The sequence below is a fragment of the Arachis ipaensis genome, chromosome B3 (assembly GCF_059453495.1).
Source record: "Arachis ipaensis isolate K30076 ecotype BB chromosome B3, ASM5945349v1, whole genome shotgun sequence".
Lineage (NCBI taxonomy): Eukaryota > Viridiplantae > Streptophyta > Magnoliopsida > Fabales > Fabaceae > Arachis > Arachis ipaensis.
Window position 1 is genome coordinate 100,590,160 of NC_142438.1, and position 15,903 is coordinate 100,606,062.

Consider the following 15,903-nt stretch of genomic DNA (forward strand, 5'->3'; position numbering starts at 1 on the left):
TGGTAGAGTAATTAGTGATGCTTGAGTTATCTAATTCCTTTGTTGATTGATAATTAGAAGTTGCTAATTGATTTGGATACCACTAAAGCTAGTCTTTTCCTTGGGAGTTGGCTAGGACTTGTGGAATCAAGTGAATTCATCCACTTGACTTTCCTCCATGGTTAGAGGTTAACTAAGTGGTAGCAATGGACAATTTGTGGTCACAATTGAGGATGATAACTAGGATATGACTTCTAGTTCTCATATCTTGCCAAGAGTTTTGTTAGTTGCTAGTTTATTTTCATTGCATTTTACATTTCTTGTCTCCTATCTCAAAAAACCCCAATATACGACCCATAACCAATAACAAGAACACTCTATTGTAATTCCTAACGAGAACGACCCGAGGTTCAATACTTCGGTTTATAAATTTAGGGGTTTGTACTAGTGAGAAACAAATTTTTGTATGAAAGGATTATTGTTGGTTTAGAAACTATACTTACAACGAGAATTTATTGTGAATTCTAAACCACATAAAAGTCTATTCATCAAAATGGCGCCATTGCCGGGGAATTGCAATGGTATCGTGTTATTGGTTATTGTATATATGTGAAAATTGTGAATAGCTTGATTTTTGGAATGCTTGTTAGTTTTTGCTAGTTTTAGGAATTTGTTTCATTATTTCTTATTAGCTTTTGTCTCTTATTTTCTCTTTTTATTATGAATTCTCACTTTGGCTAAGAGTGTGATTACAACTATGTTGTAGGAAATGGAAGCTACAATGAAGAAGTGTATCAAGGATGGGATAATCAAAGGTGGGAGGAGCCATATGCATATGATCAATCTTCATGGCAACAACCTCTACCTATGCACTATGAAGAAGAGCCATTCTATGATGCATACCAATCCAATGGTTATGGTGAGTCCCCTTGTGACTTTCAAGAACCACCACCATACACCTATGAACCATACCCTCAACATAGCCACCTACCATACTCACAAGCCTCTTTTCACCAACCACCTTCATATGACCCTCATCCATATCCACCATTACAACAACCATATGAGCCATATGAACCACATATAGAGTCACCACCATTCCAACATCACCACTTCCAAGAGCCACCCCCTCCATATTATTACCAAGATGAATTCTTCTTTCCACCACAACCTCCCATGGAAGATTACTCATGTCCATCAATCCAAGAGCCATATGATCTTAATCATATTATCCAAGAGGAACAAGAGTCACGGAATCGTCTCAAGCAAATATTGGATCAATTTCAAGCAACCATGGAGTGCGTTGTGCAACAAGTGGAAAGAATAGAAAATATTGAACCACCACAACTATACCAAGAAGAACTATCTTCCTACTATGAATCCTTCCCCCAAATTGATGAACCCTTCCATCCACCCCAACTTCCAATGGATGATATCCTTGATGTTCTTGTTCAAGGACAAGAGGAGATGAAAAGGGATATAGAACAATTCACGGCCGCCTTGGATGAGGTGGTAAACTGGTTGGCATTCCAATGCTTAAATACTCAAGGAACTCACATGGCTACATGTGGAGAATCAAATGAAGAACATAGCATGAAGGAGAGATTGTTGGAGAATAAGGGAAGTTACTTTGTATTGGAACAATTGGAGGAAGCTACAATTGTTGAAGAAGAGGAAGAAGTGGTTGAAGACTTAGGAGATGCGGAGCCTCCATGGGAATCTAGAATTGAAGAAAACCCCTCCAAGATGATTGAAATTGATGCTAGGAAGGAAAGTGCACACCTTCCAAGGCATATTCTATATGAAGACTTGGATGGGATAGAGCAAGAATTGAGTCCCCTTGGTGAGGAAGATCAAGCATCAAGTCTTAGTGGTGAAGAATCCTTTGATCATGAAGAACCTTCTCCCGTTGGATTTGAAAGCAATGTGGAGGTAAATCTCTCTCATCCTCCCATTTATGATTTGAGTAAGGGAAAAGGCTTAGGTGGTATTGTTGAACAAAGGATTACATTTGAGAAATCTTGTAAAGAGGTGGAAGTCCTTAGAAAAAGGAAGATGGGAATTGAATACGCTTTGTCAAGACCCTTGAATCACCTTTGCCTAGGTTGCCATCTACACATTCATTTGAGTGGGTGAAACTCATTTCTATTAGCTTTATTATCCCACTTGAATATGGTTTGCTTGAAACGGATGGCCAACTCAGGATGCTTTGTGGGATGAAGCGTAAAAGAAGGATATTTCGTGGTTGGCGTTACAAATCAAGGCTCATTATGGTTGACACTTCAAGAGTTGAATATAAAGGTTGGAGTAGTGCTCACCTAGATGGGTCTAGAAGGATTGTTGGTCACTTTATAGAGAATTCACCTTGTTCACCACCCGGTTGGACTAATAATGATGATCAACTTCAAGACGGGTGTGAAAATAAAGTGTGGGATCCTGGATTACAAAAAGAGGATCGACTTTGGGAGCTCCAAGCTTGTGAAGAACTCCATCAACACTTGGTGCAACAAATAAGAAATCTTGGGGCACAATGGAGAACCAAGCATTGGTGGGAGTTCAAGGATAGCTTCAAGCACAAGCCACCTTGAGAGGAGCTCCCTATAAGTCCAATTTAAGGACAATAAACAAAAGTGCTAGGTTGGAGACACCCCACCATGGTAACATCTTTTCATTTTTTCTTTTTGTACATATTGGTAGAATTAGTTTAATTTCATGTTTTGTTGGTTTGTTGAGTTTATTTGGTTGTTTAGTATGTTAAATAAGGTTTTATGGTGTTTTGCTAGTTATTTGGAGGTTTGGAATGCTTGGATTGGTGCAAAAACATAGAAAAAATTTTGAAAAAAAAAGAGCACCATCCGCGCTACGCGCACTACGCGCGTACGCGTACATCAAGCATTTTCGCCAATTCGTACGCACACGCGTGGATCCCAGAACTTCATTCCTCCATACATTGACCCGAGAGTTGTGCGAGTGTTGAGCGCGCACTGTGTCCGAGGCACAAACCGACTCGCGCGTATACGCACATGACGCGTACGCGCCACTCTCGAAATAAGCCATCTGCGCGTGCGCCATGCGTGCGTACGCGCGGATGTCCTTCCTTCAACACATCTCTTTTCTTCTCCTCTTTCCATTTCTTTCCTTCCCCTTTCTTCTTCTCTTCTTCTACCCCTCATCTAACACTCCCAAACACCATTGACAACCATTTATTTTAGTTAGTTAATTAGTTAGTTAGTTAGTTGGTTTTAGTTTAGTTTTCATTTTATTTTCTATCTTTTCATTATAAGTGTTGGATTATTGATTTTGTTTACTACACATTGCTGCCTCTTATTGCCTAAATGCTATGTTAGCCTGAATGTTTTTAGATATTCATTATTGGATTCTATTGTTGAGGTTATATTTTGCTACTTGATTTTGAATTTTTCATGCTTCACTTTTGTGAATACTGGTGTGCGAAATCGTGATCATTCCATTCCTTGGTAACGGCGCTAAAAACTCAATACGCACGTTCATGATCTTATATCTGTTTCACAACTTCGTACAACTAACCAGCAAGTGCACTGGGTCGTCCAAGTAATAAACCTTACGTGAGTAAGGGTCGATCCCACGGAGATTGTCGGCTTGAAGCAAGCTATGATCACCTTGTAAATCTCAATTAGGCAGATTCAAATAGTTTTAAGAAATTATAGTGGATGAAAATTAAATAAAATATAAAATAGGATAGTGGTACTTATGTAATTCATTGGTGAGAATTTCAGATAAGCGTATAGAGATGCTTTCGTTCCTCTGATATCTGCTTTCCTGCTGTCTTCATCCAATCAATCCTACTCCTTTCCATGGCAAGCTTTATGTAGGGCATCACCGTTGTCAATGGCTAAATCCTATCCTCCTATGAAAATGGTCCAATGCGCTGTCACTGCATGGCTAATCATCTGTCGGTTCTCGATCATACCGGAATAGGATTTACTATCTTTTTGCGTCTGTCACTACGCCCAGCACTTGCGAGTTTGAAGCTCGTCACAGCCATCCCTTCCCAGATCCTACTCGGAATACCACAGACAAGGTTTAGACTTTCCAGATCTCAGGAATGGCCATCCATGGGTTCTAACTTATACCACGAAGACGCTAATAACTCGGACTCGGTCCCCTGTATTAGATATCCAAGAGATATCCATTCAATCAAAGGTAGAACGGAAGTAGTTGTCAGGCACACGTTCATAGGGGAATGATGATGACTTTGTCACAATCATCACATTCATGTTGAAGTGCGAATGAATATCTAAGAAGCGGAATAAGTTGAATTGAATAGAAAAACAGTAGTACTTTGCATTAATTTTTGAGGAACAGCAGAGCTCCACACCTTAATCTATGGTGTGTAGAAACTCTACCGTGGAAAAATACATAAGTGAAAGGTTCAGGCATGGCCGAATGGCCAGCCCCCAAACATGATCTAAAGATGAAACTAAAGATAGCATAAAACTAATCAAAAGATTTTTCCGAAGATGATAAAAAGTCCTATTTATACTAAAGTAGTTACTAGGGTTTACAGAAATGAGTAAATGATGCAGAAATCCACTTCCGGGGCCCACTTGGTGTGTGCTTGGGCTGAGCTTGAAGTTTACACGTGAAGAGGTCATTCTTGGAGTTGAACGCCAGTTTCTAACATGTTTCTGGCGTTGAACTCCACTTTGCAACTTGTTTCTGGCGCTGGACGCCAGACTGCAGCATGGAACTGGCGTTGAACGCCAGTTTACGTCATCAATCCTTATTCAAAGTATAAACTATTATATATTTCTGGAAATTCCTGGATGTCTACTTTTCAACGCAATTGGAAGCGTGCCATTTGGAGTTTTGTAGCTCCAGAAAATCCACTTTGAGTGCAGGGAGGTCAGAATCCAACAGCATCAGCAGTCCTTCTTCAACCTCTGAATCTGATTTTTGCTCAAGTCCCTCAATTTCAGCCAGAAAATACCTGAAATCATAGAAAAACACACAAACTCATAGTAAAGTCCAGAAATGTGAATTTAACATAAAAACTAATAAAAAATCCCTAAAAGTAACTAGATCCTACTAAAAACAATGCCAAAAAGCGTATTAATTATCCGCTCATCACACCACCAAACTTAAATTGTTGCTTGTCCCCAAGCAACTGAAAATCAAATAGGATAAAAAGAAGAGAATATACTATAAATTCCAAAATATCAATGAAACATAGCTCCAATCAAATGAGCAGGACTTGTGGCTTTTTGCCTCTTGAATAGTTTTGGCATCTCACTTTATACAGTGAAGTTCAGAATGATTGGCATCTATAGGAACTTAGAGTTCAGATAGTGTTATTGATTCTCTTAGTTCAGTATGTTGATTCTTGAACACAGCTACTTTATGATTCTTGGCCGTGGTCCTAAGCACTTTGTTTTCCAGTATTACCACTGGATACATAAATGCCACAGACACATAACTGGGTGAACCTTTTCAGATTGTGACTCAGCTTTGCTAAAGTCCCCAATTAGAGGTGTCCAGAGTTCTTAAGCACACTCTTCTTTTGCTTTGGACCTTGACTTTAACCGCTCAGTCTCAAGTTTTCACTTGACACCTTCACGCCACAAGCACATGGTTAGGGACAGCTTGGTATCTTTTTTATTTACCCTTGCCTTTTGGTTTTAAGGGTTATTGGCTTTTTGCTCTTGCCTTTTGGTTTTAAGAGCTTTTGGCTTTTTCTGCTTGCTTTTTCTTTTTCTTTCTATTATATTTTTTCGCCATTTTTCTCTTTTTTTTTTCGTAAGCTTTCTGTATTCACTGCTTTTTCTTGCTTCAAGAATCATTTTTATGATTTTTTAGATTATCAAATAACATGTCTCCTTGTCATCATTCTTTCAAGAGCCAACATATTTAACATTCATAAACAACAACTTCAAAAGACATATGCACTGTTCAAGCATTCATTCAGAAAACAAAAAGTATTGTCACCATATCAATATAATTAGACTAAGTTCAAGGATAAATTCGAAACCATGTACTTCTTGTTCTTTTGTTTTTAAAACATTTTTCATTTAAGAGAGGTGATGGATTCATATTCACTACTTTAAGGCGTAGACACTTAGACACTAATGATCATGTAATAAAGACACAAACATAGATAAACATTTAACATAAGAAAACAAAAAACAGAAAATTTAAGAACAAGGAATGAGTCCACCTTAGTGATGGTGGCGTTTCCTTCTTGAGGAACCAATGATGTCCTTGAGCTCTTCTATGTCTCTTCCTTGTCTTTGTTGCTCCTCCCTCATTGCTCTTTGATCTTCTCTAATTTCATGAAGGATGATGGAGTGCTCTTGATGTTCCACCCTTAATTGTCCCATGTTGGAACTTAATTCTCCTAGGGAGGTGTTGATTTGCTCCCAAAAATTCTGTGGAGGAAAGTGCATCCCTTGAGGCATCTCAGGGGTTTCTTGGTGATGAGCTTCTTCATGCGTCTCTTGAGATCCATGAATAGGCTCTCTTGTTTGCTCCATCCTTTTCTTAATGATGGGCTTGTCCTCTTCAATGAGGATATTTTCCTCTATGTCAATCCCAGCCGAATTGCATAGGTGGCAAATGAGGTGAGGAAAGGCTAACCTTGCCATAGTGGAGGACTTGTCAGCCACCTTGTAGAGTTCTTGAGGTATAATCTCATGAACCTCCACTTCCTCCCCAATCATGATGCTATGGATCATGATGGCCCAGTCTATAGTAACTTCAGATCGGTTGCTAGTGGGAATGATTGAGCGTTGAATAAACTCCAACCATCCTCTAGCTACAGGCTTAAGGTCCAGTCTTCTCAGTTGAACCGGTTTGCCTTTTGAGTCAATCTTCTATTGAGCTCCTTCCACACATTTGTCCATGAGGACTTGGTCCAACCTTTGATCAAAGTTGACTCTTCTTGTGTAGGGGCGTGCGTTCTCTTCCATCATTGGCAAGTTGAACGCCAACCTCACATTTTTCGGACTAAAATCTAAGTATTTCCCCCGAACCATTGTGAGATAATTCTTTGGGTTCGGGTTCTTACTTTGATCATGGTTTCTAGTGATCCATGCGTTAGCATAGAACTCTTGAACCATTAGAATTCCGACTTGTTGGATGGGGTTTGTTAGAACTTCCCAACCTCTTCTTTGGATCTCATGTCGGATCTCCGGATGCTCATTTTTCTTGAGTTTGAAAGGGACCTCGGGGATCACCTTCTTCTTGGCCACAACATCATAGAAGTGGTCTTGATGGGCTTTGGAGATGAATCTTTCCATCTCCCATGACTCGGAGGTGGAAGCTTTTGTCTTCCCTTTCCCTTTTCTAGAGGATTCTCCGGTCTTAGGTGCCATCAATGGTAATGGAAAAACAAAAAGCTTATGCTTTTACCACACCAAACTTAAAATATTGCTCGCCCTCGAGCACGAGAAGAAAGAAAAAAAGAAGAAGAAGAAGATATAGAAGAGAGGGAGAGAGGGTTGTGTTTCGGCCAAGAAGGGGATGAGAGGATTGTGTTGTGTGAGAATGAAGAAGAATGGAGAGGTTTATATAGTGGAGGGAGAGGGGTTAAGGTTTGGCCATATGGGGTAGGTTTGGGTGGGATAGTGATTTTGAATTTTGAAGGTAGGTGGGGTTTATGGGGAAGAGTGGATGGATGTGAGTGGCGGTAGGTGGTGATAGGGAAGAGAGATTGAGGTGATTGGTGAAGGGTTTTGGGGAAGGGTGTTTATTGGGAAGAGAGGATGAATGAGAAGAGGGGAGAGTATGAGTGGAGGTAGGTGGGAATCCTGTGGGGTTCACAGATGCTGACATGATCCTGTGGGGTCCACAGATCCTTAGGTATCAAGGATTTACATCCCTGCACCCTTGAGGCATGTAAAATGCCTTTGCATGCAATTCTGGCGTTTAAACGCCGAATTGATGCTTGTTCTGGGCGTTCAACACCCAGATGTAGCATGTTTCTGGCGTTGAACGCCAGTTCTATGCTTGTTTCTGGCGTTCAGCGCCAGCTTTCCTCAGTGTGCATTCCTGGCGTCTGAACGCCAGGATGTTGCTTGTTTCTGGCATTCAACGCCAGATCCATGCTCTGTTTTGGCGTTGAATGCCAGCCAGATGCTCCTTACTGGCGTTTAAACGCCAGTAAGCCCTTCCTCCAGGGTGTGATTTTTCTTCTGCTGTTTTTGATTCTGTTTTTGATTTTTCTATTTATTTTGTGACTCCACATGATCATGAACCTAATAAAACATGAAAGAATAATAAAAATAAAAATAAAATTAGATAAATAAAAATTGGGTTGCCTCCCAACAAGCGCTTTTTTAATGTCAATAGCTTGACAGTGGGCTCTAATGGAGCCACACAGGTGATCATGTCAATTTTATAGACTCCCAACACCAAACTTAGAGTTTGGATATGGGAGTTCAACACCAAACTTAGAGTTTGGCTGAGGCCTCCCAACACCAAACTTAGAGTTTGATTGTGGGGGCTTTGTTTGACTCTGTACTGAGAGAAGCTTTTCATGCTTCCTCTCCATGGTTACAGAAGGAGATCCTTGAATTTTAAACACAAGGTTATCCTCATTCAGTTGAAGGATCAATTCTCCTCTGTCTACCTCAATCACAGCTCTTGCTGTGGCTAGGAAGGGTCTTCCAAGGATGATGGATTCATTCTTATCCTTCCCAGTGTCTAGGATTATGAAATCAGCAGGGATGTAAAGGCCTTCAACCTTTACTAACACGTCCTCTACTTGTCCATAAGCCTCTTTTCTTGAGTTGTCTGCCATCTCTAATGAGATTCTGGCAGCTTGCACCGCAAAGATTCCCAGTTTCTCCATTACAGAGAGTGGCATGAGGTTTATCCCTGACCCAAGGTCACATAGAGCCTTCTCAAAGGTCATGGTGCCTATGGTGCAAGGTATTAGGAACTTTCCAGGATCCTGTTTCTTCTTAGGTAATCTCAGTTGATCCAATGCATTTAATTCATAAGTGAACAAGGGGGTTCATCTCCCCAAGTCTCATTACCAAATAAATTGGCATTCAGCTTCATGATTGCACCAAGGAACTTGATAGCTTGCTCTTCAGTAACATCCTCATTCTCTTCAGAAGAATAATACTCATCAGAGCTCATGAAGGGCATAAGGAGGTTCAATGGAATCTCTATGGTCTCTAAATGAGCCTCAAATTCTTCTGGTTCCTCAAAGGGAAACTCCTTATTGATCACTGGACATCCCAGGAGGTCTTCCTCACTGGGATTCACGTCCTTCTCCTCTCTTGTGGGTTCGGCCATGATGGTCAATTCAATGGCCTTGCACTCTCCTTTTGGATTTTCTTCTGTATTGCTTGGGAGAGTACTAGGAGAGATTTCAGTGATCCTTTTACTCAGCTGGCCCACTTGTGCTTCCAAATTTCTAATGGATGACCTTGTTTCATTCATGAAACTCAGAGTGGCCTTAGATAGATCAGAGACTAAATTTGCTAAGCTAGATGAATTCTGCTCAGAATTCTCTGTCTGTTGCTGAGTGGATGATGGAAAAGGTTTACTACTGTTAAACCTGTTTCTTCCACCATTATTAAAGCTTTGTTGAGGCTTTTGTTGATCCTTCCATGAGAAATTTGGGTGATTTCTCCATGAGGGGTTATAGGTGTTTCCATATGGTTCACCCATATAATTCACCTCTGCTATTGCAGGGTTCTCAGGATCATAAGCTTCTTCTTCAGAAGATGCTTCTTGAGTACTGTAGGATGCAGCTTGCATTCCATTCAGACTCTGAGAAATCATATTGACTTTCTGAGTCAATATTTTATTTTGAGCCAATATGGCATTCAGAGTATCAATTTCAAGAACTCCCTTCTTCTGAGGCGTCCCATTACTCACAGGATTCCTCTCAGAAGTGTATATGAACTGGTTATTAGCAACCATGTCAATGAGTTCTTGAGCTTCTGCAGGTGTTTTCTTTAGGTGAATGGATCCACCTGCAGAAGTATCCAATGACATTTTAGCTAATTCAGACAGACCATCATAGAATATATTCAGGATGGTCCATTCTGAAAGCATGTCAGAAGGACACTTTTTAGTCAGTTCCTTGTATCTCTCCCAAGCTTCATAGAGGGATTCACCTTCTTTTTGTCTGAAGGTTTGAACATCTACTCTAAGCTTACTTAGGTTTTGAGGAGGAAAGAACTTGGCTAAGAAAGCCGTGACCAGCTTATCCCAAGAGTTCAGGCTATCTTTAGGTTGAGAATCCAACCATATTCTAGCTCTGTCTCTCACAGCAAAAGGGAAAAGCATGAGCCTGTAGACTTCAGGATCTACTCCATTAGTCTTAACAGTATCATAGATCTGCAAGAATTCAGTTAAGAATTGAAAGGGATCTTCAGATGGAAGTCCATGAAACTTGCAGTTTTGTTGCATCAGAGAAACTAATTGAGGTTTAAACTCAAAATTGTTTGCTCCAATGGTAGGGATGGAGATGCTTCTTCTATGTGAATTGGAATTTGGTGCAGTAAAGTCACCAAGCATCTTCCTTGCATTATTATTATTTTCGGCTGCCATCTCCTCTTCTTTTTCGAAAATTTCTGTAAGGTTGTCTCTGGATTGTTGTAATTTAGCTTCTCTTAGTTTCCTCTTCAGAGTCCTTTCAGGTTCAGGGTCTGCTTCAACAAGAATGTTCTTGTCCTTGCTCCTGCTCATATGAAAAAGAAGGGAACAGAAAATAATAATAGGGATCCTCTTTGCCTCAGTAGAGAGAGGTTCCTTTGTGTGAGTAGAAGAAGAAAGGGAATAAGAGTGAAGAAGAATGAATAATCCAAACACAAGGGTGAGGATAGGAGCAGAGATATGAGGTGAGGAGAAGTGTTAGTAGATGAATAAATAAATAGAAGGAGATGAGGGAGAGGAAATTTTGAAAATTAATTTTTGAAAAGAAGTTGATGATTTTCGAAAATTAAAGGAGAATTAAAATTAAAATTAAAATTTACACAATTAATTAACTAAAAAGATTTTTTTTGAAAAAGAGGGAGATATTTTCAAAAATTAGAGAGGGATAGTTAGTTAGGTAGTTTTGAAAGAGATAAGAAACAAACAAAAAGTTAATTAGTTAGTTGAAACAAATTTTGAAAATCAATTTTTAAAAGATAAGAAGATAAGAAGTTAGAAAAGATATTTGAAAAAGATATTATATGAAAAGGTATGATTAAAAAGATATAATTTGGAAAAAGATAAGATAAAAAGATATTTTTGAAAAGATATGATTGAAATTAGTTTTGAAAAAGATTTGATTTTTAAAATCACAATTAATGACTTGATTCACAAGAAATCACAAGATATGATTCTAGAACTTAAAGTTTGAATCTTTCTTAACAAGTAAGTAACAAACTTGAAATTTTTGAACAAAAACATTAATTGTTGATGATATTTTTGAAAATATGATATAAAATTAAGAAAAATATTCTTGAAAAATATTTTTAAAATTTTTGAAAATAAATAAGAAAAATGAAAAAGATATGATTTTTGAAAAAGATTTTGAAAAAGATAAGATTTTTAAATTGAAAATTTGATTTGACTCATAAGAAACAACTAAATTTTAAAAAGTTTTAAAAAAGTCAACTCAAATTTTCGAAAATTTATGAGTGAAAAAGGGAAAGATATTTTTTTTATTTTTGAATTTTTAATGAAGAAAGAGAAAAACATAAAAAATGACTCACAACATGAAAATTATGAATCAAAACACGTGATGCATGCAAGAACACTATGAATGTCAAGATGAACACTAAGAACACTTTGAAGATCAAGATGAACATCAAGACTTTTTTTTTTAAATTTTTAATGAAAGAAAAACATGCAAGACACCAAACTTAGAAATTTTCAAACTTCAGAAACTAACAAATTAAAAATGCATATGAAAAACAAGAAAAGACACAAAACAAGAAAATATGAAGATCAAACAAGAAGACTTACCAAGAACAACTTGAAGATCATGAAGAACACTATGAATGCATGAATTTTCGAAAAATGCATAAATTTTTTAGAAAAAATGCAATTGACACCAAACTTAAAAATTGACTCTAGACTCAAACAAGAAACACAATAATATTTTTGATTGTATGATTTTATGAATTTTTTTTTGGTATTTTTGTATATTTTTATTTTTTTTATTTTTTGTATTTTATTTTACTTTTTTCAAAAACATGTAGGAAAAAGGAAGTAATGAATTCAAAGTCCTCAATCAAAATCCCATGAATCATACCAGGTTGGTCTAAAGCTTGATGGCCAGCCAAACTTCAGCATACCAATTTGAAACTTTAGAATTCATTCTTAAAAATTTAGAATAATTTTTGAAAACAAAAGGAAAAGAAATTTTTTTTTTGAAAGATTTTTGAAAACAAATTTTTTGTGAAAAGAAAATGAAAAGAAAGTTGTACTTATGTTTCACAAAAACTTGGTGTGTGAAATCGTGATCATTCCATTCCTTGGTAACGGCGCTAAAAACTCAATACGCACGTTCATGATCTTATATCTGTTTCACAACTTTGTACAGCTAACCAGCAAGTGCATTGGGTCGTCCAAGTAATAAACCTTACGTGAGTAAGGGTCGATCCCACGGAGATTGTCGGCTTGAAGCAAGCTATGGTCACCTTGTAAATCTCAGTTAGGTAGATTTAAATAGTTTTAAGAAATTATAGTGGATGAAAATTAAATAAAATATAAAATAGGATAGTGGTACTTATGTAATTCATTGGTGAGAATTTCAGATAAGCGTATAGAGATGCTTTCGTTCCTCTGATCTATGCTTTCCTGCTGTCTTCATCCAATCAATCCTACTCCTTTCCATGGCAAGCTTTATGTAGGGCATCACTGTAGTCAATGGCTGCATCCCATCCTCCTGTGAAAATGGTCCAATGCGCTGTCACTGCATGGCTAATCATCTGTCGGTTCTCGATCATACCAGAATAGGATTTACTATCCTTTTGTGTCTGTCACTACGCCCAGCACTCGCGAGTTTGAAGCTCGTCACAGCTATCCCTTCCCAGATCCTACTCGGAATACCACAGACAAGGTTTAGACTTTCTGGATCTCAGGAATGGCCATCCATGGGTTCTAACTTCTACCACGAAGACGCTAATAACTCGGACTCGGTCCCCTGTATTAGATATCCAAGAGATATCCATTCAATCGAAGGTAGAACGGAAGTGGTTGTCAGGCACGCGTTCATAGGGGAATGATGATGACTTTGTCATGATCATCACATTCATGTTGAAGTGCGAATGAATATCTTAGAAGTGGAATAAGTTGAATTGAATAGAGAAATAATAGTACTTTGCATTAATTATTGAGAAACAGCAGAGCTCCACACCTTAATCTATGGTGTGTAGAAACTCTACCGTGGAAAAATACATAAGGGAAAGGTTCAAGCATGGCCGAATGGCCAGCCCCCAAACGTGATCTAAAAATGAAACTAAAGATAGCATAAAACTAATCAAAAGATTTTTCCAAAGATGATAAAAAGTCCTATTTATACTGAACTAGTTACTAGGGTTTACAGAAATGAGTAAATGATGCAGAAATCCACTTCCGGGGCCCACTTGGTGTGTGCTTGGGCTGAGCTTAAAGTTTACACGTGGAGAGGTCATTCTTGGAGTTGAACGCCAGTTTGTAACGTGTTTCTGGCGTTGAACTCCACTTTGCAACTTGTTTCTGGTGCTGGACGCCAGACTGCAGCATGGAACTGGCGTTGAACGCCAGTTTATGTCGTCAATCCTTATTTAAAGTATGGACTATTATTATTTCTGGAAAGTCCTGGATGTGTACTTTCCAACGCAATTGGAAGCGCACCATTTGGAGTTCTGTAGCTCCAGAAAATCCACTTTGAGTGCAGGGAGGTCAGAATCCAACAGCATCAGCAGTCCTTCTTCAACCTCTGAATCTGATTTTTGCTCAAGTCCCTCAATTTCAGCCAGAAAATACCTGAAATCACAGAAAAATACACAAACTCATAGTAAAGTCCAGAAATGTGAATTTAGCATAAAAACTAATAAAAACATCCCTAAAAGTAACTAGATCCTACTAAAAACATACTAAAAATAATGCCAAAAAGCATATAAATTATCCTCTCATCAAATACCAAGTACATGACATTGCTTTCAAGATTTTAAATCCTTTTGAATTGCATGATTTGGCCACCATGTGATTTGAACGTTATTCTTTGATTAGGCAACTTCTTGATGGATGATGTTGTGCATTTCTCTTAATGCCTTGTATTTCATGACTATATGCATCCATATGTTATGGCTTGAATGCTCTCATGCTTCTTTAATGCTTGTTTTACCTTACAAGTTTACTTAAAGCATCTCAAACACACTAGGATAAGTGAAGTGCATGCTTCTTTTGTGACATAAATGTTTATGCTAACGTGTGTTCTAAAAGGCGCAATTTAGAATTCACACACTTATTTGTCATTAATGTCACAATAATTCACTCACTCAATTCTAGTGATTAGTACCTCATTCCAACAATGTATGCTTCCTTGCTTTTGTATTATCTCATCTTATGGTGTTATAGTTTTGTCTTTTTATGAGTGATGCACTGCAAGCAAAAATGGAAGCGGAAGAAAGAACACGTAGCACCAGTTGACTTACCAGCTGAAGGTAGCAATCCGGAGAGTTGCCGTACCCCCTTGCTCATCTTTGAGTGCACCGAGGACGGTGCAAAATTTTAAGTGTGGGGAGGTCATCTGACCGATCGGCGATTTTGGGTGACAAGTTTCTAATTCCAATACTTTTGCATTTCATTTTAGGTTTTTAGGATTTTTACTTGTATTTTCTTATTTTTGCATATATATACACAATAAGCTTAGTCAAAATGATGAGTTTTTTTAAGATTTCTATCTATAGGGCGCCTCAATTGATTTGAGTGAAAAATTTTCATAAAACTTGCTTGAATTATATATACATTGCGGATCATGTTTTGAGCTAAGAACACAAGCAAGTGATATTTGAGCCTAATGATGTGGTTACATCTTATAACCACTTATTTTCCTTCTTGTGTGCATTATTCTCTTTCTATGATTGTAATCCTTAATTTGTTTGATTCTTTATGTCCATTATTTTTTGTATTCATGCATTTATATGATTGAGGCCATCATTTCATTTAGCTCACTTACCCAAATAGCCTTACCTTTTATCTTCCATTGTTAGCCAATTTGAGCCTACGATTAACCCACTCGTTCTTAATTTAGCACATTACAAGCCTTAAAGCGAAAAACAATAAATGTTTTTTATTTAGATCTTTGATTAGCTTAGGCTAGTGTGTGTGTCATTCAAGTGTGGGAAAACTTGGGACATTGGGTGAATAAAAGGGTAGTTTTGTATTTTTGTTGTAAATATTGGGAATTGGGTACATGCTCATGTGTTAATTAAAAGGTATAGACTTTATGCATTGATGCTCTTGTATATAGAAAAAAAATGATGAGAAAGACAAAAGAAAAAGAAAAAAATAAAAGAAAAAAATATATAGAAAAAAAAGAAAAAAGAAAAAAAGAAAAGAAATAAAAACGGGATAAAAATGCCCCAAAGTGAAGCTCAATAAAATCAATGCATATGTGTTGTAATCAAGGAAAAAAATGCATGAGTATGTGAAAAAGTGAGAAAAATGGGTATTTAGGTTAGTTTGAATTGTATAGGATGTCATAGGTTAGGTGGGAAGTCTAAGCTTATCAAAGATTCAAATTTCAAGCTCACTTGACCAAATATGCATCCTACCTTGACCCTAGCCCCATTACAACTAATGGAAAGACCTCATGATACTTATATGCATGCATGAAATAAATGTTGATTGTTAGAATAAAAACAAATCTTGGAAAACATGATTAGGGGAGAATTGAGAGAATCAACCCTAAACACTTGAGCGAATAGAGTGCAAACACATCCGGTGAGG

The 15,903-nt window shown here is 37.7% G+C and overlaps 1 non-coding gene across 1 annotated transcript; it reads left to right on the forward strand.

The window, feature by feature from the left end:
• The first annotated feature begins 10,020 nt into the window (after positions 1-10,020).
• Positions 10,021-10,128, forward strand: LOC148571774 (small nucleolar RNA R71). Its single transcript, XR_015880319.1, has one exon. It is a non-coding gene; the product is annotated as a small nucleolar RNA R71 (small nucleolar RNA).
• Positions 10,129-15,903: the final 5,775 nt, after the last annotated feature.